The sequence below is a fragment of the Anopheles ziemanni genome, chromosome 3 (assembly GCF_943734765.1).
Source record: "Anopheles ziemanni chromosome 3, idAnoZiCoDA_A2_x.2, whole genome shotgun sequence".
NCBI lineage: Eukaryota > Metazoa > Arthropoda > Insecta > Diptera > Culicidae > Anopheles > Anopheles ziemanni.
This window is the reverse complement of record NC_080706.1, coordinates 93,882,182-93,907,520: the sequence shown is the minus strand read 5'-3', so window position 1 is coordinate 93,907,520 and position 25,339 is coordinate 93,882,182. Positions and strand designations below refer to the sequence as shown.

The 25,339-nt window shown below is 46.5% G+C and overlaps 1 protein-coding gene across 1 annotated transcript in view; it reads right to left on the bottom strand.

Moving 5' to 3' along the window:
- The window catches only part of LOC131288597 (uncharacterized), a 48,141-nt gene that overhangs the window by 22,532 nt on the left and 270 nt on the right, over positions 1-25,339 (bottom strand). The window lies entirely within an intron of this gene.

Sequence of the window (25,339 nt, the reverse complement as noted above, 5' to 3'; positions counted from 1 at the left end):
GCATCCCGAGGTAGGCCGCAAATTAGCAAACATTGTAACCATCGATCGTTGTCAACGACAGACGACACTTTTAACCTTGACATTTGGCTACCGAAACACCGCGGCTTCTAAACGTGTGGCCACTCAAAACTCTGTCAAAAATTTAATGACCAAAGAATGCGGACTAAAAGAAAGACTGCAAGAACGAAATGCCAGTGAACATCCAAGAAACACTTCACCACCCCAGAGCCATTGGGGCTACGATGATAGTGGAAACCTGATTGTGGAATGATCGTTTTTCGTTTATCAGACCCACGAATCGTGGAGAAAACAAAGCCGTCCGCTGGTTACCGTCGATGCCTATCAAAGGATTACCTCACTCTGACCAGAGGAACCAGATGGTCTCCAAAAGGTCGTTTGGAAGAAACGAAATCCCACGAGAAAGCACACTAATCACACCTTTAAACTATCACGTTTGCTGGCTAACCGGCAATTGATGGGACAGAGAACGCTGCTTTTCGCACGCTGCCTTCAGAGGCGAGAACTCTCAGCTCAATGGGGGGTTCCTGCAGATCGAAATCGCCGGATCAAGCACCACGTTTTTCGCCCGCAAGACAAACTGAATCGGGAATCGGGTCGGGGTTGCCTAAAGATCTTCCGCCTAGGTTCTCCTACGCCTACGCCAAGGGATCAACCTTCGGTGATCGCCCGGTTATTGCGGCCCCTCTCGACCGAACAGTGGACCACATGCTGCGAGAGCGTGTCGTCGTGTGTTGACGCTAAAGCCGATGGAACCAAATCAAACGCGATCGAACTGCGAAACGTCTACCCAGATCTTTCACCTGAGGCATCATCGTGGCAGACCCGAAGAAAGACGGCGAAGATCGCTGGCCCAACTGCAGCGGCAAGGCAAGCTCATGAATATGTATCAGGAGAGTGGAAGAAACAGGGTTTTGCGTCGTTGGAACCTACTTCTCGACGAAACGTTAGATGATGCCATAGGGGCTTATAGGTTGGTCGTTTTTTTTGGTCCGCGGGATCAACCAACCAAAGAGCGCTCTTTCGGCCGATTGATCGCTCGCTCGCGGTGTCGCCACTAATCATCGGATGGACACACTACTGACCATCATTGCCCGTTGACGGCAAGGTATTACGCAAATCGAATTTGGAATTAGCTAGCACAAGGCTAGGCGCACAGAAGCGCTCCGAGGGTGCTGCTGCTTGGAGTCGTCTTCGTTTGGCGCAGAATTCTATCGCCTATAATCGATGTAGCCTCAGGATGTAGCCCAACAGAACCTTGGTAGCAATGAGGTATCATTTGGTCCGGTCAAATTGAACGCCACTGGTTTTTTGTCCAGCCAACAGTCGTCGATTGACTATTCGCAAGGAATGCACTGGAGACCGAGGCCTTTTTTGCCAATTTTACGTAAAATTCGATCACTGGGTCGTCCGCGATACTCGAGGAACCTCAACCGCAGGTAATGATCGGCTACGGCTTGACAACTCCGGACTCCGTTTATTATCGCGACCGATCGGGAAAATTTTGTGCGAATTTTTGCGAACGTCTCGCTTTACGACACATTCCCCTTGACAGCTCGAAATAACCACAAAGTGACTCCAGTTGCGTTCCAACGTACGACGCCGAAGGGCCGATCAACCATTAATTGTAATGCAATCAATCTTATTAATGTTATTGCCGCCGAAAGCGACCCTCGGCCGGTCGGGGTTGGTTTTCTGTGATCCTTGAAGTGGTGGCGGTTGTTTTTTGTTTTGCCTCTTGGCTCTTTTGCGTTGTTTTAAATGTTCGTGGACCGGGGCCGCTTATGACAAACCGGCGTAATTTGATCGCCGCCCATCTTAAGGACTGCGGGGGGCCCTGACTGTTGTTTTCTGTTTTGCTTCTTCAACGGATAGCTAGTTTCGCCAGGAACTGGACCGTGCCTGACGTGTCTGGTAAGCGATGGCAAGCGACTTTTGCAGTTGAGCTCAACTGTCTTGGAGTCGATGAGCGATTGGTGACAGCATCGCAAGTTACAACCGCAGTGTTATGTTAGAGATATAAACAACTCGAGGCACCAAAGGGAACAGTTTTCATGAACCGTTAAGGGTGGGTATTTGATGGATATTTTCCGCATAACAAGAGTATAGAAGGAACATTTAATTGAGGAACCAAGTCAAATGAAAATAATGTCAAGGCTTCCACCAACGAGTGCAGGGGTTTATGTTCCAATGCTTGCCCAATGTATCATTCGTATAAACATGACGCTTCTGGCTGGCATTGGCACTACTTGGTTGGTAGCCAAAATAAACACGAAACCAACAGGATAGCGCACAGACGACTCTGTCTACAAGCACAAACAAGTTGCGCGATCCACATGCTACCTTCATGGCCACAGTCGGTATGTTACAAGACCTCTACCTATCCGTGGTGTTGTAGAGGGTGTGGCGGGAAAATTCACAACAAAAAAACCGTTTTCTTTTTCCCTGGATAAAAAGACAGGTCAGACATAATGACAGCAAAAAAATGGAAGATATACGATACAGAAAAACCACACGCAAAACAACGCACAATTGAGATGAACGCCAACGTTCCAACCCCAAACGAGAAAGGAAAGGAAACAGCGAACGAAGGGCAGTTCGTTGCGCATAACATAAACAATCGATCGGTAATTTCGGTGGACCACAGTGATCACAGGGCAGCCAGTGGGACGTTGCACCAGCGAGGAGGGGACGATGTACGATGGTCGCACCGTATGGTAATTTCAACAAAAAACGACCATTCCTGCCCTGCTTTCGAACGACCGAAGTAATGAGGAATTACCACAGGCCACAACATTCCATTCGTCCGCATTTGCTCAACTCCCGTCGATTGTGAGGTTATCTTGCGAAATCGTATCACTCGAGTCGGGAGGAGATCCTGCTGGTCAAGTTAATTCGATACGTGATTCGGTTTGATGCCGTGTATTATACGGCAAAATGGAGGTTTTTCCCGATACTCACACTTTTTCGCATTCCCGCACAAGAGAAGAATGCCAATCGATGCGATTTTGAGGCCAGTATTGGAATGGTGACATAAGATTTAAATGAGGCGAATGCATTGTAAACGAGATCGATGACATTGGAGTTAATTTTACAAACATGTTGGAATATGTGATTTTCCTACAAATTATCCAACTTTGGAATGTCAAAAGTGGAAACGAAAAAGATTCCAAAAACCTTGCAAAGTGTTCAATTATCAAAATAAAGGATCAATTCTCTTAACGGCAACTTAACCCAATGGAAGAGAGCACCGTCACTGAAGGTACACTGTACCGACTGAAGGATGATCAACAGCATAGGATCGAGAAAAAAACCCGAACAATCACATTTTCCACTCGAACCACGTGCACTTTACCTAACTCGGCTTCCTATTCACACGACCTTCACGGCGTATTGTTATTTTACTCAACAATTTATCTCTCAACCATCACCCTCTCATTTTTTAAAAGGCAAGACTAGACCCTTTTTATTTCATATGTTTTCTGTTGTTATGTTTTACTTGTGTTTTCCGTTGTCTCAGCCGCACAAGAGTCTTAACATCATTTTAGTTTCTTTTTTTTCTTACATTTTTATATACTTGTTTATGTTTATAGCACCCACCCTAAGTAGGTTTCTGTAAGCAGGTGGCGTTACTCACTGCTTTACGAACGGGAGCAAAAAGTGCCCTCGTGCCTCTTCAGAGCACTCGCCGGGTGTTAAAATAAAAGACCTCCATTACGTACCCTGCGGGACTTTTCTTCGGCTTTTTCGACGGCAGTTTTTCACCCTGTTCACCACTGCACCGAGGGCACTTCTCGAGAGCTCCAACACTTTCGTTATGACGGGCGATGGTAGCACAACCTGAACGCGGACGCAGAGTACACAACGCTCCTAACCCACTGACCTCTGGCGAATGACTCCAAAATATGACATCTCCGATTGACCGACTGACCGACCGACCGACCGGTGTCGCTAACTAAGACTCCCCCTGCAGATGATACGGCACAGGTACACGCAATGCCATCCGCCAAAACGGATTTACACACACCCCCCAATTACAGCTGACACTGACCGACACCGGTCCGGTCGCATCGAACCGCTCACAGTTTCCTATCACCCACTCGCCCGCCAAGACGACAGAAGAAGACCGATGGGAAGGTATTAAAGAAAAGCCTCCGGCCTTCCTTTATATTGCCCACGCCGTGCGGCGTCTAGGCGCTTGGTTGCGCTATAATTTCCGGTTGCAAGACATTGCATCGTTTTGCGCGAGCCTAAAATCACCCAGCAGAAGCCGTCGACGCCGCGAAAAGATACTGAAACTCATCTTCACAGCAGGTGAGCAGCAGTTGAGCTTTTATTTTCGTACATCGTTTCTTACGTAACTCCCTCCCCCCCGCGAAACGATATCCGACCGCGGACCCCAAAATGTATAAACATTTCACCGCTTCTAATAGCCCGATCGTTCGTTCGCGCTATAAGATGGTGATGCTCAGATTGGCGTGGAGTTTGGGGCCCCGATCTTGCCAACGCATCATGACGTGTGTCAGTGATTGCAGTGTTCCGGTTCGATGGGAATTAAGTAGTCCCGTGCGCTTTTCTACCCCGACCGCAAGCAGGACTCGCCGATCTGTGAACGTCCACCGTCGCATCGGTTATGGATCTGTTTCAGGTGCACGCCAAAAACAGACCCAACTGACCCTGATGTTTTATACTCACTACTGGCCTCGGTGGCTCTAAGCGATGGCAAACTATTACGACATACCGACACAGTACGATCTCTTGTTACGGGCAGCCGGAGGAGAGTTCAGGAGATGGTCAAACATCCGGTCATGTAAAGTGCTTGTTAGGCTACACTCGTCGGGCAAGCTGATTAATTATGCCATAACCAGTGTGGTCATACACAGCGTGCCGGTGGAATGCAATTAAAGTGATGTTATGCGCACCAGCGAGCACATCTGGGAGCAATATGGTCTAAAGACTCTGACGATGGAAGTCTTTTGATCGTTGCCTTCAAAACAGGTAGACCAATGTTAACAAGAGCAGGTGCAATAAAACTCAATTAAGGTAGCCAAGCATCAGTGAATTTGGTCTAACTTTGACACAGAACATCGGTGGTAAAATAGTCTCTTTTATAGTCTTGCACCATGTTTGGTATTGACATGCATATCTCACGGTGTAATGAGAAGGATTGTGTCTTAAGTGAGACATCTCGACACTTTCAAGAGCACACAAACACATTGGATCAAACAAGTCCCAGGCGTAAGGAGCTTTGATTCGACCATCTTCGGAAAAGGGTGCATTAATTGAATCATGAATATCGATCAAAGATACCTGAGAGTACCGCTCTCTTCAGGATCGGTCTACTTTGATCTCGACCGAAACCGATGCCGAATCGCTACTGCAACTAAATCGGCTGCATGGTCTCTCATCTACACGGAACTACTATCCCTATCCCGTACTCGATCAACTCCCGATCGCTTGAATGATGGGTTTTTTCGGGTGCAATCCCAAAACCACCGCTTAAGATGCAGGAAAGAAGAAAGACTCCGAAGACGCAATCAAGGACCAATAATTAATTCTATTATCCTTTTGTGGCGAGAAAATGGAGGAAAAGGGAACGCCTAGCACCGGGTACCACCGTGGGATCAGGCAAAGAGACCCGGATGCAAGCCGAAGAACCCGCAGGACAAAGCGACAAACGCGTCTTTACGGGGCCGATTAGATTACGGTGATTGTGGTCCCCGGTGATCTAGGGCTCTATTTCTCTGTTCTGTTCCGTTTTCGATGGCCGTTCGCCACGTAACCATTATTTTGGGTATACCAATTGGGTTCCTGGGACGCAAGAACGGTCCCCGTCGTTCACCTGAGCCATCAACATCGAATTAAAGGAACCTGATCGTAGGGCAGCATAAAATAAAATCTGGAAGTACCACACAAAATGGGAACTTGATGTTCGTGTTTGTTGAGTCTAGCGACGTGTCGGAGGGCTTCCGTGTTGAGCGTGGTCTTTGGAAATAGTAGGGGGAAAAAAGGAGACGTGATTTAATTGCTCACAACGGGCGGGCAAACGTGTACGTGTCATCGGCTCACTGTGGAAAAATGCATTCGATTCGTTGGATTTCTAATTGCTTCTTTTTGGGATACAAGAACGGGGCGAAACGAAAACTCGGTGCTCTAAAACGGAAAGGAAGAAAAGGCAGAGTTTCCAACGCACAGTCGACCTTAAATCGTAAAGTCTTCCAGTCGGCGTTAGAACTCTACTGGCCACAATACCAATGATTTATACTAGGTTGTAAAACTGCGATGGAAGTCGCATACAAATTTGATAGGCAATAAGAATTAATAGAATTTACATAAATCATGCCTCTGGAAATTAATTTCACCAACCACCGAACAGTATCCAAAAGGGCCGCCTGAAGACCGTTACGAATTTGAATCGGATAAAGCTAATCAATCGATGGTACGCGGATCGATTTTGTAACACTCTCCATCCTTTGTCATAATCGTTATCGGATTTTATGAAAATTACATCACGGCCAAGCAGATGTGTTGTTTTCTAACCGGTGATAAAGTGAAGTGGAAAAAAATGGTTATACGGGGAAAGCAGAAAGGCGGGAAAAACTCCGACTGATCCAGGTAAAATATGACGCGATAAAACGGAGCACACATTTGCTCGAGTTCGTTCACAAAACCACAGAAAAAAACCTGTTGCTATGAGTAGCAAGGTGCATTTCCCGTGGGTTCGAACCGGACCGCAGGTCTAGGAAAGGTCCATTTTAGATGTATTCTTTATGAGGGTCAGACACAAAACGTTACAAAAGAAACCCCTTAGAGTATGGCTGCGGTTGTAACCATCACCGGTTGGGTTATCTATATATATATATAGTTACCTGTCTGTTCGGAGCTTTCTCACGCCCTGCACTTCGGGAATCGGGAATCGTGGATACCCATTTCCCTTTTCCTTTTTTCCACAACAAATTAGCATAAACAGTAGAGCCACACGATAGCGCTGTAGAAGTGGGTCGCACTTTGCAAGAACTTGTAGAAAGACTGGGGACCCGCATCGAGGCAAAACTGATAGAAGAAGTGTTGCATTAAAAAGCCAACCAGCATAATCGATTCATTTTACCAAAGTGGAGAAACATACCTTTATTTATGTTAGCTTGGAGAGAAGAAATGGAGAAAGTATTGCAGATGTTTCTTATTCAAATTATTCTTTGTGTATTTATGTCCACCCTGCTTGCAAGCCGTTTAATTACTTTTACTTTTTTCGAATCCAATTAAGAGTGGGTTATCAAAAACCCGAAGCCTTAAATCAAGCGCACAAACGAAAACATTGTTCGAAAAGCGAAAAAAAGTGTTACAATTTACCGAACACATGCAAATGATTGCAACGCCATCATTAGTCACGTTCGATTTGTTCCCTCTAACGAACTCCCTTACGAGGCATTCGATCCTCGGCTGCACCAAGTTCTATTTTCCGACACTGATCTCATCGTAAAAAAAATACCCACCAAACACTGATAAGCGCACCCAAACGCCGAGCCAAAGAATGTAAATATTGGAGCTGCTCTCGGGCCCATTTTCTGGCACAACGCAACGGGCGACGGGTTTTGTTGCGCAAGCGAAGCGTCTGTTGAATGTTAAAAATTGATTCATGTTGATGGCGACTGCTGAGGCGTAAGCAGTACTCTCCATAATAATAATAACACTTCCCCTTTGAGAGAAAAAAAACCTTTAGACTGCCTAGACCCATGTCTTTGGGGAAATACATGGGTTTTCGAACCGATACTGTCCGGGGGTAAAAAGTGTTTTTAAAGTGTCCGATTGTGGGGTGAACATTTTGACCTATCTCGCGCGGATCACAGGGGGGAGGGCACGCCATTGAAAACAGGGAGTTCAAGGAATATGGTTAATCGCCTTCCAAGCGAGTGCGTAACTTGACGCCCCACGTTTAATCCCACTGTCGCCATCTACCAAAACGTTACGGACTGACGTTTGTCGCCTGGTTCCATAAAGCCTCATTTTTATGTTACTCGCTGGGGAAAATATATAAAAAATACACTGGGAGTCAGATACGATCGATATACTGGCGGTTTCAAAACATATCTTATCAGCTCCCCCAAAGGGGGATGAGGGAGTTTTTTTCCCAGGCCACTGGGTAGGCCGCTCTTCCTAAGATCGCGGGTTCAATAACACCATTCATGGTTCATGACGAGTGCCGTCTATGCCTTCGATTGGATGTTTGGAGTTCTCCTCCACCCCGATGTGTGCAGTCTGACCAAACTGTTAGGCTCCCTGTAATCGGAAAATGAAATTCGAAACCGTACTGGTTGTTTGTCCCCCCGCCCCGGGTCGGTTAGACATGAGCTGTTCCCTGCGTTATCTATCGTTTTTCCAACACTGGAAGGTAATTTCCCTCCAATATTGGACTGTTCTATCGGCCTCATTGCTTTCGCCGTCCAGCTGGTGGCGGTGTAAATGATGCCACGCGCGTGCATACGTCCAATTAACGCCCCTCCGGACCTATCGATTGACAGTTCCGCACTTCCGGGAACTCGTGTAGGAAAACGTCTAACTGACAGTGAAATGGATCGCTGCTGCTAGTGATTGGGTAGAAAAACAACTTAATCAAGCCGCATCCATTCCGTCCATTCAGCAATAAGAAGGGATGTAAACATTCAGTTGAAGTGAAAAGATCCAAGGGTTTATAACTTTTGTTGACCCACAAAACGCATGCACAATATCCGGTTCCATATCCGTTCCCTTTGGCGAAATGGAACCACCAGCAGTGTTACTGATAAACCACCAGTACCATGAAAATATTAATACCATCGCAAACAAGGGTAGATAATAAAGAATTTTAATTTCTAAAAAGAGGGTCATTACATATTTTAACGATAAAGGGCTCGAAAATGGGTGCGTCGCGAAGAAAGTGGTGAAAAGGGAAACGGGCGTTCCATAGTTCATTAATCAAAATATTTACATCATACCAATCTCCGTGGGTAAACATGCGCTAAGCTAGGGGGAAGAAACTGTCATTCATTTCGTCTGCGCTTCTGTACATACCTGAAGGAAAGAGAATAAGGGATAATATGGTTTAGTTAATGATGTTTTATGGAAGAAACATTAAAAACCTAAACTACCAAAAGTTCTGCATTAATATCCGAAGTGTGTTTTGACATGCATAAATGAAAACAGAGGGTTCAAAACAATAGTTTAGGAATCTGTCACACACAGTCTACGAAATCGCATGCCTTACTCACGTCATGTTTACTTATAGCCCTAAGGATGTATGTTCCATTTGTGCCATCCTTCGAGTTGTTGCATAATACATCCTCCACTTCTTCCCACAAACAACACATTGTACTGGATTGAGATTTAATTTTATTTGCTTTGCTAGTGGCTTTGCTCTTCGAGTGCGATTTCGGTTCCCGCGATGATGATCTCAGCGACCGTTAAAACCTCCCCGGCGAAGGCGGACGAGCGCACAGAAAAGACACTTTCCGCTGATACCGATTCTCGCAGTTGGCTAATGGTAATGGCGGAGAAATATGGCTGCGGCGACGACAAAAACAAGTCATTCCGCACGCCCGCGGCACGCTCGGGAGCTGACGATGACGATGTGTATTATTAATAATAAATGCTGACGAACGCCGGGATGGATCCCGAGACCCATCCAGGGTGAGGCCCTCCGGCAGGCGGGATCATTGGGCGAGTGCTGTGTACTGTCAGGTTCCACACTTCGATTCCATAACTTGTCAGCTGTGGATGCCGTCGTCGGGCTTTGGCAAGACAAGATTTGTTTCCTTCTTGTTGGAGGAGGTTACGACATCATCGATTCATCTCGTTCCTCGTTCGGCGCGCGGTCAATCATTGCAAAGCGATCGCAAATATTTGCACTGCGCCCTAGGCTTGCCATCGGTCCATTACTTCACGGAGGGTCTGTGGTCTGCCGGGAGTTCAGCTGTTGGCCGGATCAGATCAGACGTCCGGAATGAAGTAGCGATTCTCGCCCAGAATGCGTATTACTTACTGCAATGCATCAGCAAAACCTGGGTCGTGAAAGTGCAACTCACAGAGCTCTCCAGCTCCTTCAGATCGACACCGGAGGATGACATTTTATTTACATCTGCAATTTCACACCAAACCCCCCCATTCCACCATCCCCGACACATGTGAGGTCGTATCCAAACAACCTCGCTGTACTTCTCACATTCTGCCGGATGGTCACGATCGGCGTACAGGGGCTCGTGCTACCGGCCCCCGGGGGTCGTCGACCCGGTTCCGTTTCCTTACGCGAACGCATGCCGCATACTTCCAGCCACCTTTCGCGGCAACAAAACCCTTTTCAATAAATATAGCAATACTTTTAGCATACAGATCCACGACGGGCAGCGTCGTGTATGTGTGGTGGCGCGTGTCTGGCATTTTCTATTCTGGCGAGACATTGCCTGTTCCCCACTACAAAAGGGGGGGCCCCGAGAGCATGTTTCATAGGACAGGAATGTTCCATTCTATGCAAGGCAAAGAGACCGACGGACAAGAAGACAGATTCTTTTTTCTTCCGTTCGCTTGGTTTAACTACCCGCCCAAGATGGAGCGCACGCAATCCAAAGGTTGGCCATTCGTAGGTAGCCCAAAGTGTTTCGAAACTCTCCTGGAACCTCCTTTCCAGGGGCTGGGGGGATTTAGAAAGGGCTGTTTTAGGAAAAACTGTCACACTCAAAACGCCACTCGATAAGCTCGAACGAACCGCTTCTCTCTCTATCCGTTATCTAAACGTTTCGTTGTTTCGGTGTCTGTTTAATGTTCCCCGAAGTTTGCCCCTTCGTAATGTCCAAATCCAACCAGTCGTCATAGTCCGTCGAGCATGAGCTTAGCCAGAATCTTTTCGCCCCCCCTCTCTCTCGATGGTTCAGACATCTTAAGCGAATAGATCCGATATGAACGGATAAATCACGCCGCTTGATTGAGGCGATAGATAGTGGAGCGGTTTACTTAATGGCCTTTTTTTGTGCGGCTACCATGACTTTCCCCCGGTCGTACGCACTCCGTGGTGGTATTAGGGAAGCCGACTTTTGAGTGGAGAATTCTAACAACGGCCAATTAGCCCTACTTGGTAGAAACATTTCTGTCCGGCATTTCCTGACCGATAGAAGAAATATGTCGCTCAACTGCATCCACCCCACAAGTTTCTTTCGCGACTCCACCGACTGGCGGACATTTTCCTCTTGCGTCCTCTTGCGAAAGGCGGTACGCGGTAGCAATTACGCAGGGCACGCGTGCAAAGACACATCTGTCTCCTACTTTCCTATGGAATGGGTTGGCTTTAATTACGGACCCCTTTTGCCGGTCGAATTTGCCAACGGGTGTGGGTCTTGCGTACTGCTTGGGTGGAGGATATACGTACATATATACCGGTGGAACAGTGTAACCCTTGGCCATTTGAAGCCGACAGGATGAGAGCGTTTTGAGAGACTTTCTGCCGTGGGTCGAGATCGGTTGCTTGGCCACGGCGGAAAGGGATCTCCATCGCTCGAAGGGATTGGCCTATGGCGCTGGAGTTACCCTAGTGGTACACCCTTTAACCATTTGGACACCTTAAGGTATCCATTTGGTATGGCTTCAAGGCACCGCAAAAGGCCGCACGAACCGCTAGGGACAGAAGGAAGTGTAAGTGTTCGAAATGGATTAATCATCGACCTTTTTCCCTTAGGACGGCGCCCTTTCAGAGGGAGACCCCCGGGAGTGTGGGCTTATGCAATTTCGGGCGGGGGGAGAACGCGTGCACGATACTTCTCACCGAACAACTCATGCGCACCCACGGCATCACGACGAAATACCTACCCCGGCCGAGGGTGTAAAATTAGGCTCCAAAACCGGTTGGCCTGTACTGCACTTTGGGGCCGTGTGGAGCTTAATCACACCAGTGAAAATACCTATCACACTACATTGATCTCGGTACTTCGGGTAAAGGGTAGACACCGCAAGGGCATGGCTAAGCTTCGGTTCAGAAAAAGGGAACTCCAATAAACAAACAAACAGCGAACAACCCGATTCCCAACGAGACACGGAATGTTAATAGGCAATGACAGGCCGAACAGGCGATTCGGATATAGTTTGTCTAGTTTATGCTCGTGTCAAATCAAATCGGACAACACCACAAACTCTAGGACAGGGAATGGCGGTACCGTCTTGTCCGGTTACGCCCTTCGAGGCACCCACGATCAGTTCATCCACCTACACTCAGAGAAGGCCGACTCTTTCCGCTGATACCCGCAGCTCATAGGCATTAGATGTAGCAACTGATTGAAATGGAAGGAATATTATAGTGCTTGCCAACAGCCATGTGGCATATTTGAGGTGAATGGAATCGAGGCACTTTGCGTGCGTACCGGGAAAGACGTAATCAATTGAGGCAGTAGACCCGAACCTTTGGTTCGTTAAGATCTCTAGATAGGAAGGATGTTAGCATTTTAACAGCTCTGTTTCAGTCATATCATGTTCTGACGTTATGGTTTTATTGAATTCGCCTTTTTTTGAGGTTATTGAATAATTCATAGTTTACCAGAAGTTGTACACATCGATTTGGCGAATGTCTCTTATGACGTCCAAAGCTCAAGAACCAACTCCACGAAGACCCACAAAAACATTCATTTAAATCAATTTGAAATGTTTACCGCGCCATGCCTCGTTTGAAGTGGATATTTTTAAAACACACTCTAATAGAATCATTTATGCCTTCTAAATTCGCGTCAATTCGTTGCAGGTGACTGAAGACATTACCGTACTGCGTGAGCGTACGAAACACTTAAGGAGCCACACGACCGGACGACCGATTGATCCTACCCCATCGCTCACCAACAAGCTGCCCAGTGGACCATGAAATGTATGCAGATGACCATTCCTCCATTCGCCGTATCGAGACCCAATGAGCCTTGGCGAATTGGAAGCCCCGTGCGCAAAGTTTGACTTAAATTGCACTGAATTTCCGTCCACCGTGAAGGTTACTGGAATGGCGCGGACCATCGGGAGGGGACATGGAACTTTGCTTTCCACCCTCCTCCACCCCATGTGCAGTTGAGTTGGTCGGTGCCATATTCGCTGTGAACATTCTCCCATTCGGGAGGTGATGTTGGAGTTGGTCTTGAGTCGAATTTCCGTGTGGTTTCCTGCGCAAAGAAGGCAAACAAAATGCAACGGGAGGTAGATTGAGTGTCGCAAGTTCCATCAACCTCGGCGCGGGGGGTTCCCGATGGCGGCAGAGGGCAAACCATCGCAACAATCACTTTCGGCGAGTCACCGAAGCACGTCTGCCCGAATGACAATAGGTCGCTGGGAGTTCGGGCTCCGTCGGACGACATAATCAGACAGCGAAATTAAATCTCAGTCAGTCACGCCAAAAGCCAAAGAAGTTGCCGCCCCCCGGTGGTAGGTTTTGTTAGGAAGATGGAGACTTTGGATGGAGGAAAGAGAATAAATCATTTCCGCACCATCCTTTCGAAGCGCGTTGGGGTCGGGTCCGGAACTCCCATTACGACAATGGCACAATGGACCAAACGCTGGTTCGGGAGAAGAGGTCGAGTGCAGCAGACCACAGGGAGGTTAGATCACTTGTCGTGGAAATGTAACGAATACCTTCTGCAGCAAGTATGCACGTGTGAGACCCTTTTGGACTAACGCCCAAACATGCATATTTTAAGTCCTACTCCAGGGGAAACCGAAACCGTAAGCTTTTAGATCGTACAAAGTGCACATGGTTAAACGTTGACTCACACACGATCAAGATCATTCGACCAGACGAGAGAGAGGGAGAAGCACCATATCGTCTCATGTGACACAAAAGGTTCACCCCGTACTCCAACCAAACCAAACAAATCGCTTTCCTACACCTTTCCGGAAGGGTTGGAGGTTTTGTGGAATGTGTCACGAGACGTGCCAACGTCGACGTAGACATGTCAACCCCACCGGATCCATCTTGCTGCCCAAGGAGGCCACCCGCCGATGCCCTTCTACCTTCGGTTTCAAATCTTCCACCCTCTTACTCACCCTGTTCAGCCTGTGTTCTATTGTTGAATGGGGCGTTTATGTGTATGCACCTTCCCTTCAGAGACCCTGACATGCGTGTGGCTGTGACATTGTGAGGTCTAACTAGCTCCGTCCGTTGAATTGTCTCTCCGGATCGTCTGGCCTATTCTCGATTGTTTAAAGTCTTTAAGGCCAACCCGTGTAATCGGCCAGCTTAAGCGAACCAATCTAAGTAAACAAAAATGGTATGCAAAACGCCTTAAGGTTGAAAAAGTACGTCAAAAATGCAAATACATCAAACACCAGTAAGAATCTTCTCGCTCATCAGTGAAATGTTTTCCTCTAGTTTTTCTAAGAATTTTTCCCAAGCCTACTATACTTTAGGCGCGATCGAATGATCTCTCCTGCTTCAAAGGTACACCGATCCGTTGTTTCTCGGTAATTTTCCAATCAATATTAATCGGCAATTTTCGGATAAAAGCAATGTGCGAAGGAGAAAAAACGTTATATGTACAACACAACGTAAATGTTCCGCGGGGCAAACGAACCCGATCCCATGGTGGATGCATTTCGGGTTCGAAGCATTGACGTACGAGGTAATTGGAGAAGGCCAATGAAAACGGTATCGGTAGAACCCTGGACGCTTGACCTCGCCGAAATCACTTTCCAAAACTCACCCGGAGTCCACTTCTCTCGTTCCCTCTTCAGAACGTTCCTAACCGGCGTGCGTGATTCTGGCTCCACTTAACGGCGAGCAGCACATGTTCAATGGCTTCTTGAATTTTTCGAGTTGGACCAATTAAATTTTTTCTCGGGGAAGGAAAAACCTCTGCACGGCGATAGTTCCACTGTGGTGGGAGAAGTGTTCACATTTCTAAAATGAAATTTCCCGTTGCATCCACAGGCTGGCTCCCATTGTTATCGACCCGTTTTGGGGTGGTGTTTTTTTTTGTTTTCCTTTCCCATCGGAAAATCGATCACTTTGATCTGGTCCCACTTGGGGGGAGCATTTTCAACGGCATCTGCAATGGATGAAGCAATGCATCCGATCGATCGGGCACAGGCCACCCTCTCTCGAGAAGAATGGGTAAATATTTGGATGATGATTCTTTCCAGCGAACATGACACGCTGGAAAGCGCTCGATGGGGAAAGAAAAACACCCCACTTACACCGAAATGCGCGCGAGAAATTGATCTTTTCCGATCCGTCTGACAGAAAAAAGGGGACGGCGTGGTGTCCACTCAAATGGGGTCAGCGTTGTTTTCACGTGGATCAGTTTTCCACCAAATTTTCAGAGGAAGAATTTTTTTATTTGAGCCAAATTTTGGGGTTTAAAATGATGAAAAATATGTTAATATAACAAATCAAATCGTAGCATAAACCTATAATAAATACCCTTATTTTCAATTGGCTGTGATTTTAAACACACCATAAGAAACCCGACCCTCGCTTTGATTGAAAATTGAGATCTCATTCTAGCTAACAAATTGTCCAATTACCCTGATAAACACCGTTTACCGTTAGATTATCTTGGTAATTATGCCTTACCGGCACCGTAGCATGCGCAATAATGAACTACCGTAACCGGTGCAGCAAGCCAAACATGCTACCAAATGCAGATATTCACCTCCGGGCCCTCCCCGAATCTAATTAGATGCTGCCCGTCATTATGCCAAAAATGCACTTCATGCCCTTCTCACTTAACGTTGATTAAAGTGCGCTTGCGGGTGCAATTATACGAGGCGAAAAACTCGAAAATGGAAAACGTCACACTGTCGTACGTTTGATATGAAATTTAGAAATAAAAACTAACGCAGCATGCGATGAACACAAAATGATCCAATCAGTGTCAGTTAGTAACGAAAACGAGATAAGAAATAGAAGAGAAAAAAACATGAATGCGTGCGCTTCCAAATATGGAAAAGAAGGTAGCTGCAAACACAAAATGAAACTGGAAAAAGAATCGAGAACACAACATGTGTCAAAAAAATTGCAAAATGGCTATTAGGATTAAGTTTATTTTTTTCTTTTTTCGTGACAATTTTCTAGAACATTTTGGGCAAAAACAGCTTCCGATGAAGATTTTTGTAATAACTAACCGTTTCTAATGCTCAGTTCACACATACTGAAGCCCACACGCACACACACACATAATTGGGGATGCTTTTTGTTTACGAAACGCATTCAATTACCTAGCGATAATAATTAAGCAATTAACACTTTTCCACGTTTTTCCACGGGAGGTCCCAACCCGCTTGCTTCCCTCGCGCCAAATGCAGCAGCCCCTTCGCTCTTCGCCAAGGGTGCGCATCCCCATACATGGGGCGCGCATAAATGTGCAACATCGCTCTACGAATGGAGAAGAGAGTAAATCTTCGAACACGCGCAACGCATACCGACCGGCTCGGGATGCACATCATGTCGTCGAGTGTTGGAAAATGGCAACGAAAAGATATAATGAACAAGCCAGTGGTGAACAATGGGAAGGGGGATGCGAAAAGCAAACAAATAAACAAAGCATAAAATCCAACATTAGCTGAAGCGTAAGCATTTGACGGAAAGGCAGAAAGTGGCAAGGGGTAAAAAAGGTGTTAAATATGGAGATGCATTTCATGTTTCCTCTCGTCGGTGTGCGTGCGGTGCACTTTTGTTGCACATCTTTCAGGCTCATTCTGTTTACCAGTTCGATTGGAATCTTTTACGGTCCCCGAAGGCGTTTGTTCTGATCCGGCCCCGTTTCTTATGGCGCAGCGGGCGAGAAGCATAATTACTTACAGTTGCATGCATTTTCTCAGCGCCCCGCGGGCCCCCTTGTTGGAACTTCACAGTTATTCCTTTGCGTACGCATTACCCTCTCGAAAGGGTCGTCGTAATGCATCGGCTGCCGTTTGGGCGATGCTGCGCGCAGCTGATTGCAATCAGAAGTCACCAATGTATGTGTGTGTCCGTTGGGTGGTAGTGTTTCGTTGTCTCCCACGACTAATCAGCAGTGCGTCTGGAGGAATGTTTCTTGTCCACTTGATGAGGAGGACGATGACGATGAAGACATCCAATTGTAGCTGATTGCTGCATATGCTGCAGCTTCGGGCGGGGTTGTTGCACTTTACATCTCGCGGTGTGCATTAGATGCCCTGCTACGTCAATAAGTGCAAATTGTCTTGAATTGGGGTTGCAGAGACGCTGTGTTGGATTAATTTAATGTAGCGAGATAACAAAACGCACTAGGGAAATGCTTTTTATTTGTCTAATCAAAGGAAAGACGAAAACTATAAAGTTGTAAAACCACGAAGGAAACAATTTGTACCATTTTCTGCTATAAAGCAATACAAATAATAATGATACGAAAACACAATTTAAACAAAAATAACGTATGAAGGAATGTTATTTATGCGAACATTTTTCATTACCCAAACATCGACATAAGTGTGCACTTCCGCCAGGGAAACCCAACATTCCCAGGCTGCGAGCTGACTTTTACCCCCTCCCGAAAAAAACAAAACACCACCCAACGGATAGCAATGTTTCCCTCGCAGGAGAGAACAAAATAATCCTCTTGCTATGCAAACAACAAAAAACCCAAAGAAACAACCCTCCCGTAGCGTTCCGGAAAACAGTCGCTTTTCCAAAAACCCCGGCTCGCAACCGATCGTTGGGGAGGGGACCTTTTATGGGAAACAAGGGTCTCATTTTGTGTGACACAAATGGAAAAATAAAACCCGACCGAAACGCTTTGCATTCCCGAGCCGAAGCTGCATAAAATTAATATCAATTAACCATGGTCCGGAGTTGGGTTTTTTCTCTGGCTGAAGGAAGGCATTCAATTTTCATTTAAAATTGCCATTTTAAACAAATAGAAAAATGTAGATTGTTGAAAGCAATACGTGTTGTACGAATGGGAACGATTAGTTCGTATTACAAAAGATCGTACCGGGTTAACTATCGGTATTACACCGCAGGAGTTGGAGTATTTTCCCAATTCTTTGCTAGGAATCGAATGGCAAAAAAGGCCCCCTGAAGGGACAGCTCATTTTCCCTCCGGATTTCCCACTCACTTCCTTCACATTGTTACAAAAAGCGACCCCCCATGGTGGTGCGTAAAGCACTACTCTGGGGGTAGAAGGGCGCGGTCCGAAGCCATTGCTGCATTCATCCATACGCAACACTGACTTCATTCAAGGGGGATGTTTTGAATGCAGCTAAAATACAAGCACACGCATGATGCGTTAATTTGCTCTCCTATTTTTCTGTGCAGGCATTTTTCTCGCGCACGGAAGCGTTGCATTTTAAGCGAACATCACGAACATTTTATCACTCTTTTGATTTGGTAGATGAACTGGATGTGTACGTTTTTCACGTGGTTGTATTTGTTTGTCGTAAAAAAATCGTATACTAATCATTTACAGCGTATGCAGCATAAGACTAAGGGTCTTTATGTTTAAAACAGATTTACTTGATTTTGTTTCGAATGAATCCGGAGAATGTTCAGTCCGTGTTCATTCTAAACTTATTTTGTAATCTTATCACTCTTAAGTGTATAGTTTATTGGTGATTCATTAAAATCGCTTACATTTCTCTTCAGTTTTAGGAATGTCCACCCAAACGAGACCAAAACGCATCAAAATCGATAGAAAGTAAAGGTAACACCGAACGCATAGAATAAATAAAGTATGGTTCCGACACAAAGCACCATTTGATGGCGTCACTGGTACAGTGTTCCTCATCACCGAAACAATAAACCTATCGGATGTAGGCCCCCCTTCTCGCTCGTCGGGAGGGAATTAAAATTCCCGTACCGCACCGAGTACCGCGCGCTCGGCCTCATTTCGGAGGCTCGTTTCGATCGAAAGTTCCGAATGACGCAGCAACAACGCTTGCCGTGAAACAATCGACCGATCACCAGCCACCACCATAAAGCGGCTGTCACAGTCAGTGCGTTTCCGGAACGCGCACCAATGACTCTTGGGTTCCAGGTTCGGCGCCTCGGCTTTGCAGGATCGCGCGCACGCGCGTTCCTTGGCGTTCAGGAACGCTGCACACCACTTCTCCCTTGGTTTTCTTTTGCCGAGTCGATCATCCTGCTCATCCATGCAAAGCAACCCCTTCTGCCGGGTGGCAATCAGTTTTACGATGGGTTTGGGGCCGCTTAATTTACAACCAAAAGCCCCCAAGGCTGTGAGTTGCGTTTTTTCCGGAGTTTATACCTTCAAACATCTCTTTGGATTTTCCACTACCAACCACTCCCAGGGAACAGAATGGATAGCTCTGAACCGAGACGATCCACAATCTTTAGCGGGGGCTCTCGAAGTATTGATTCATTTGTTAATTTTGGTTCGGTGAGAGTGTTCAGGAAGAAGTTCTTACAAGAAGCTGGCCATTAGTGGCTTTGATGATGTCAGAAGCTCTCCTTGAAGTGTTGTGTGAAATAAATATAACAATTCTACGAATGATTAAAATGAGCAAAATAAAATTATTAAAGTAGGCCAAAATCTGATGTTTTGCACAAATAAAACCCACCTACGGCTATCCTCAACACTTCAATGCATGAATTTACAAAAATTTTGAAAAGAAATGCAAAATGTTTTCTGGTTCACCAACTTGTCTAAAGACACAAATTTAGCACATTGGGGGCATGCGGTTAATGACAACTGTCAACAGAAACCGTCCAAACAAAGGTAGTTCCTGAAACCCAGCCAACCCAAGATGTCATGACTCACCGGCGCCAAATTTAGTACTCGCTCGAACCCAGCAAGAGCGACCATCTTTTACAGCGAATAAGGTTTCTGTGATGATCTGACGGAATGTATGCGGGCAGAAAGCCGGCCAACCGGTTTTGCCAACTCACACACTTTCCATACTTGCGTTGCCATCGAGGAAGAAGACAACGACAGAAAAAATTGGCAACCACGTGCGCGCTGAAGACACACGCGAACCCGTTAACGGAGGTCGACGGAGATCCGATCGTACGGGGAAGGAGGGCGTGTGGTGCACATTATGGAAGATTATGCCTTCCTGTCTTTTTTAATTCGCTTCCGCCGGCGATAGCGAATGCATCGGAGCGCCGCTTGGTGGCTCGTCTTTTCGTGAACCTTCTGTCGTCCACGGGGAGGTGGACTCATCAAATTTCCCGAACTAAATTATCCCCGCTAGAGATGGACCAGCCGCTCCATCGGTCGGCAAGACCTGCTCCTGCTGTTCGTGCCGACCTATAATCAGTTCGAGGCCCGATCCCGGGCCGGTGAATTATTCAACTTTTCGCGTGCATCTGCGTGCCACACCACGCGGCAATATGCATCCGAATGCATTCCCCACCTTTCTCTCTTATATCTCGTCCGCCGCATGTCCAGTTTACCATAAACTGTAGTTAAATTGGCTTCCCCGCAGCGGGCGATCCCTCTTTTCGGGTTCTGTTTCATGCTATCCAAATGATTGACAGTAATAACGGTGTTATTGTTTTCCTTTCTTCGCCCGTCAGCCAAGACGTTCCAGAGACAACTAACGTCCGCGGGGAATGACGTGAAAATAGCTCCTCGCTGTAGGTCGTGAAAATAAAATCCACGCTTCGTGCGAGCATGAAATGCCTCGAGAAATAAATTTTGCTGGAAGATTGAGAGAATTTAAGGGCAAAAACTAACTTTCTCCCAAACAATTCCTGGAGAGTTGGATGTTAATCATTGTCAAAACCATAGACAGACTACCGATTATTAAAAAAAAACCTTCAGAACTATCTATACATAAAATGTTACGATCCTTTTTGGCTTTCTCTTCACCTTCAGAAATTTCTTTTGCCAATCATTTAACCATTTCTCCAGCACAAGTGAGTGTTTTCCCATATGTCACTATCATTGACACGTCGTCGCTTTCGCTTCCTTCCGATTCAAATTCTTGCGGAATGGAATTTAGCAGCGGAACAAATTAAGGAAACACCCTTTCAATTGTCCGGTGACGTTCCGTTTATCACCGCCGACCCTTTCAACACTTTCCGGTTTTCGCGTCCCATTCCCCGTGCGCGTATTTGTTAGTTCTTCCTGGTGATGTTCAAATTTGTTTAATGTTTTCTGTTTCTCTTTTCTCTTCCGATGGGCTCCTGCTGTCCAGCTCGCGGGTGGATATTACTGCGCCGTTTCTATTTTCCAATTTTGGTTTACCATCGAACGGATGTAGCCCGTACCAAGCCCCCGGGAAGCCTGCCGGGGTTTTCAATGATCGATGACAGGGGCTCTCGTACGTGACCCGGTGGACGCAGAACGGATGTTACTGCCTTTTCACGCTTGACGGACCCTGTCGCTGAACCCAAAACCACCTGGGCTCAGGGTAGAAGAGTATGAGAGAAAGAGAGCAAGAAATCCACTCACCACCTTTACAAAACTTGCTCCTATATCCTTCCCATATTCTGTTACTTGTGAATGACTTAATTGAGGCCAAATACTATAAAATACCCTCAAACATCCCATCATTAGTGAACCATACCGATTTCCCAAAGGCTTATGAATTAAAACTGAATGTAATAAAACGCTTGCCCTGAAGTCTGTTCCCTTTTGCAGTCTCTCCTTGGCCATAAACATCATCCGGTGGCTTACCGGTGGTGTTCGTTCCGTCCTGCTTGGATTAAGCATTAAAATTCAGTATTCACTTGACTTTGAGAAAACTTCACCGATCGAGAAGGAAAGGAAAAAGGCGGACGGGCGCGCTTCAAACGCTTTATGATCGACAGCTATGATCTACCGGCATAGAATAAATCATTAGGAACAGAACACGAAAACTTGTTTTAGGCCATCGATTGCTTAATCCACTGGTCACCGGTTGCATCGGAGACGTGAGTTCTTTACTTTGGCATTCCTTTTCGGTTAATGTAAATAAGCTTCAGAGGTAATGTCCGGGATCCCCGGAGAGGTTCCTTCCCGGTGGAGAAGAATTATGCAGCTAAAGTCGTGGGCTCGGATTCCCGATGGTATCTCGCGGTGGGTACCGAATTCCACACCGACCACCGAAGGTTCCCCGTCGATCTAACATTCCGTTCTAGGCATACCACAAACAACCAAATAGTGGAACCTACTCCAGCGTCGCCGTAACCATTTTCCGAAACGGAAAGTACGGAGACCAGACGACCCGCTTTCGTGATTCACCTGTTCTGTAATGGTCTGGAAAGCGATAGCGATGGTTGCAAGGGTAAGGGAAGAAATGGGGATGAACCAACGAACGAACGCACTATGACCGAAGCGGGGCAATACGCTGGCCACACGAAGCGAACAAACAAGTGCGTCCGTGTTGACTCCCGTGTATGACGACGCAAAGCCCATCAGCAACTCCTGTGGTGCAGCACGACCGTAAATCTAAAAATTCTAAGAGCCGGAGGAAAATTATACTTGCTAATTATAATGCTGAAAACGAGTGAAGGAATAATTCGTCCACGCTTCCCCAGTTCCTTTGCGGAAGAGGAGAGAGATATACGGGGGTTGGGGGGAGGTATTTTCCACCCGTACTCGATGCGGATCGGTAACTTTTCAGACCATAAAAAGAGCTGCTCGGTGGAAGCTCGTGATCATCAACGTCTCGTCTACCGTGTCTAGGTGCGACTTTGGTTTGGTCCGCTGCTGGAGCTCATCAAGAGTTTGGCGTGGGTATTGTCATGCTCAGACCTCGTGCAGGTTAGGCTGGACTATAATATCTTTCTGGGTGGATGCAACATCGACTGGCTAAGCAAGCTAACGAACGCTCTATTGCATCGATGGGATTAAGATTGTCGACGCGCCGGAATCACCTTCGAAGGAGCCCTTCGAGCGTTCCTATTAACGAGCGTGCCCAAAATAGGTGTCTATTGTTTTTCATCTTTATCTTGCCCTTGAAAACGGAGGTCCAGCCACGTCCGAAAGACATAACATGCACGCAGATAAATAAACAATGTGCGGTAATCAGTCGGTGGTGGGTAGTAAACCACGGCAACACACCGAGGCACCTGCGGGTGGGTCAGCTAGGGCGTCTACTACGACGAGAGGACATTGGCAGCCGCCTGAAAAGTGTGCTATCCTTCGTCGAGCTCGGTAATTTAAATTATGGAAAAACGCCTCCCAAGTTGGGAATGGACCGTTCCGAGCGCCGCAGATGATTACGGTAATGATGCAACGTGCCGTTAATTAGACTACTGTTCCCCATGCACCGTCGGTAGCCCGTCCTCGGACGCTGATGACGGAGGCTTTCTCTCCCCCTGTGGACCGTGTATGACACATGGATATGGTAGCGCTCTCAGTCAACTCAGAAGCTGTGATAATGTGTCAAATGGGCATGCATGGTTATGTCTCACTTCGGCGGGGGAAAAGAAAAACACGGTTGGTGTGGCCCAGCAACACCTCCGCAGGCGGCTAATGAGGGCTGCATTCGAAATAGCTGCGTCTGGAGGCATCTTGAATGCTGGTGAACAATTTATATTGGGTCGTCCCTAAAGTGGATCACCAAAACAGGTGTACGTACATTTCGTATGCATTTCATCACTGCCGTACGAAAGTAAACGTGTATAAAATGTCCACCGAATCGTGACGTTTATCATCGATTACGGAATGTTGTATGTGTGTGTGTGTGCTGGATGATGTAAGTCTGTTCATCGGAGATAGTATCAGGCATATCAAATTAATTTAAAACAACCCAACCTGATTCGACAAGTTATTCAACGAAAGTTTCGCTAACTTTTCAACCAAAACCATTTTTGTTTAACGCATTCATAATAAAAATACATAATTATATACTGCAACTTCTACAGCGTTCATTTAAATGTAGGACTGTTGTAGAGGAACCTAAATGTTGTGGTTTGAACCCAAACAGACAAATAAAATAACAGACGCGATGGTAACCAATTCCAAGCAATGCAATTCTTTGGAATGAGACGAACCAATTTCTTCTGAAATGCATCCAAAGCTAGTCGCCTTGATATAAACGAAGTATTTTCCGTCCAACTAGGCTGCTCCATCGATCGACCAAGGTGTTAAGACTTGGTCACTCGACCACCATGTTTCTTGAACTCTTTTTCCATCCCTCTATGGGAAATTGGTGAGAAACGGAATTATCGGATCGTCTAGGTGTCGAGTATCTTCGAACGTGGGGGGTTACCATGGCAACGGCTTGTTAAAGTTCCACTAAAGATGCTTGCCACAAGTAGTCGGGAAAGGTGTGAAACGGACCAACGTGATTGACTCTCGGTCGAAGGAGAAGAAGTCCGACGGAATTCTTCGTCAATTGCTGCCAAAGGTCACCAAGGCGTTCGCCCTGCTCACTGTGAAGATGTGCCGACAGTTCAGTCGATGTGTCAATCGGTCACGTCGCGTTGCCGGTGGGCATCTCCGGTGAGAGGATCAGTCAATCTCACGGACGCCGGCTCGCCTGAGGTAGCAGCAGAAGAGTTTGATCGTGCAATCGATAAAAAAACCGCCGAATGCAACAAGGGTTTTTCTATTCGAATTTTCAGCTGATGATAAATAGATCACATCGCCCCAAGCTTCGCATCCCGCAACCGTCGTCCTTCGTTAACACTCTTTTCAGTGATTTATTATGTGTGAAAATCAACAGTTCGTGCCAATCGGTCACGATCACTTTGAAGATTGTTAAACTTTCCTGCGAATGACCGTAAGTGATGCAATAAAATTATAAATTTTAGAGAAAAACAACTACATTTTTAATCGAGTAAATGCTCTAATGCCCATGTCAATGCTGTTAGAAACATTCTGGAAATCTCTTTCCCACAAGAACACAACTTATGAATGGATGCACTGTGGCGCTGTGGAACATTAAGGGGGCACGTTTAACATCTAACCATCTCACCAGATATTTAAACCAGGGCACATGGCGAGCAATGCGAGAAATTACTGTGATTTACGATGGTCATAAAATCTCGGCCATTCATTCCACGTCCGACGCCAATGGGTTTAAATCCACTAAAACCACAGACCGTTTGAACCGTTAAAACCGTCCAATGCAATGCCAATCCGATGTGAGCAAAGGGGGCGGAGGGGGAATGAGATCTCTTCGGGCGATCAGTCGAAGACCGTTTGGGTGCAAGTCAAATGACAGAAAACTTACATCATTCAAAACTCTGTTCGCTTGGGTATACCATTCCTAAAAAAGTTTGATCTATTGCTTATGGCGGATGTGATGTGTGGCCATCACCAATATTCGGGAAGGCGTGCGGGAAATATGAGCGTCTACTCAGTGCAGCCTTTGAGGGGCAGAAATAAAATGTCTTCAAAATGGCCCTTTGGAAGGCGTAAGAAGATCAACAATGAAGCCCATTTATTCCCCAATGCCCATACGGTGTCAGATCCCGAC